This window comes from Elephantulus edwardii, unplaced genomic scaffold, assembly GCF_000299155.1.
Source record: "Elephantulus edwardii isolate Elephantulus edwardi_28Jun2011 unplaced genomic scaffold, EleEdw1.0 scaffold00060, whole genome shotgun sequence".
Lineage (NCBI taxonomy): Eukaryota > Metazoa > Chordata > Mammalia > Macroscelidea > Macroscelididae > Elephantulus > Elephantulus edwardii.
The window spans coordinates 9,584,066-9,586,630 of NW_006399810.1; positions in this window are offsets into that span (position 1 = coordinate 9,584,066).

Consider the following 2,565-nt stretch of genomic DNA (forward strand, 5'->3'; position numbering starts at 1 on the left):
AATTACGACCAGGATGTCGCTTTGAGGCATATTGTTACCAGGGACAGTGTGCAGTTCTTGGGAAAAGATATCTTTTCAAAGGATCAGAGAAAGAGAGGAAGACCCTCAACAAAATTGATTAGCTATTTTAATAGTTCTAACAATGGAATCAAACATTTGAGAAAACATGAGGATGGTGTGGGGACGGCCATATCTGACCTTTACCAATGTCACAAAGTGAATTGTCGCCAACAACAATATCAGGAACACAAAATCAATTAAAATGAAGTCAGACATATGCCCCCATACTCTCCTGCACCACTTCATACTCATCCCAACACCAATCTTATGGCTTTACTGGGTCCAGATGTGATAGCTTACAGACCACACATAACCATATTGGGAAAGTCAAAAGGTTATAATACAGGTTATTAGCAGAATACAGCTAGGACCACTTACAAAATGTGCTCACAGGCACCTGAGCCTTAAGACTTGCAGTGTTAGGCCAGTATTACAAAGTTCTGAGTCCTGCCATTATTAGCTCTCCCCTCCCCCAATTACCAGTTGTCCAAAAAACTTGGGCAAAAGCTCTTAGCATAGCTCTGGTTCCATCTGTGGGGGGTAGCAATCAGCTCGATCTTATGTTGGCTCTCTCACTCTCTGCTTCAACTATGGCTGTTGCTCCGGTTCTGAAGGATGAGTTGCATTCTGTTTCTGCTGCTTCTTTGCTGATGGGGAAGATTTCGTTCAGCTACTGGATCTGCTCAATATATTGATGAGACTAGCTGATTCCCTTGTGGATTGGTGAGACTAGATAATTCTCTTGTATTAATGAGGCTAGCCAAAACCTTTGTGCTTTGATGAGACTAGCCCATCCCTTTGTGGATTGGTGAGTGTAGTCAATCCCTTGTGGACAGGCTAACATGCCCTATTTGCATATTCCCACACATCTATATGGCATAGTCAAATAATGGTTAGGAAAGGTACTTTGAATAAACCCTTAACTCCACACCTGACTGTTTCTCTGTTGAACAGAAAGTTTCAAAGTGCAGCTTTATAAGACAGAGCTAAGTAATATAAATAGAGCAAGGGAACATTTTATCATTGAAAATTTAAAAAAAATGTAGGTCAGGGCTATATCCTTTCTCTATACCTATTCAATCTGTATGTGGAGCAAATAATTTGAGAAGCTGACAGCCTCAAGTTACAATACTTAAGGATGCTATGAACAGAATGATTCAGGAAGTTTGAATGATCCAGGAAGCATTAAGAGAAGATGGAAAGGAGTATACAGAGTCACTGTACCAAAAAAGAAGTGGCTGACACAGAAGAATTTCAAGAAACAACATATTTTCAAGAGGCAATGGTGATGAAGAAGGAAGCTCAGGCTGCTCTGAAGGACTTGGCAAAAAAATAAAGCCCCAGGAATTGATGGAATACCGAGTGACATATTTCAACAGATGCTGCCCTGGACATGCTCAACAGGTTGTGCATGAAATCTGGAGGACAGCCTCCTGGAAAACTGGTTGGAAGAGATCCACATTTATTTCCATTCAAAAAAAAAAAAATGAGACCCAACATAGTGTAGAAATTATCATATGGTATTAGTGAAAATCCTGCTGAAGATTAATTATCCAGAATTGACTAGAACAGTACATTAACAGAAAACTACCAGAAATAAAAACTGGATTTAGAAGAGGTAGTGGCACTAGAGACATTTATCACCAATGTCAGATAGATCTTGGCAGAAAGCAAAGAGTACTAGAGGGACCTGTGTTTCATTGACTATGCAAAGGCATTTGACTGTGTGAATCACAACGAACTGTGGTTAACCCTGGGCAGAATGGGAATCCCAGAATACTTGATTATGCGTATACGAAACCTATACTTGGACCAGGAAGCAGTAATCAGAACAGAGCAGGGAAACACTGCATGGTTCAAAGTGAGGGTGGGAGTGTGTCATGGATGTGTCCTGTCTCCTTGTCTGTTCTATATGCAGAACAGATCGTTTGTGAAGCTGGGCTCTATAAGGAGGAATATAGCCTCAGGATTAGAGGAAGACTCATTAACAATATACACTATGCAGATAGCACAACCTTGCTTGCTGAAACTGAGGAGGACTTGATGCACTTGCTGCAGAGGGTCAAGGACTATAGTCTTCAATATATACTGAAGCTCAACATTAAGAAGGCAAAGATTCTCACCACTGGGTTAACTGGCAGCACCATTATATATAAAGAAGAGATTAAGATTGTTAACAGTTACAGCTTGCTCGGTTCCACAATCAGCACTCTTAGCACCACCAGTCAGGAAATCAAAAGACAAATTGCATTAGGTAAATCTGCTTTCAGGGACCTTTCAAAGTACTGAGAAGCAAAATGTCATGCTAAGGTGCACCTGATCCAGGCCATCACCTTTCCAATTACTTGCTATGCATCAGAGAGCTGGACAATAACTAAAGATGATAGAAGGAGAAGTGATGCCTTTGAGTTGTGGTGCTGGGGAAGAGTCTTGAACATACCATGGACTACCAAGAAAACAAATAGGTCTGTCTTGGAGATGGTGAAACCAAGTTTCTCCTTGGAG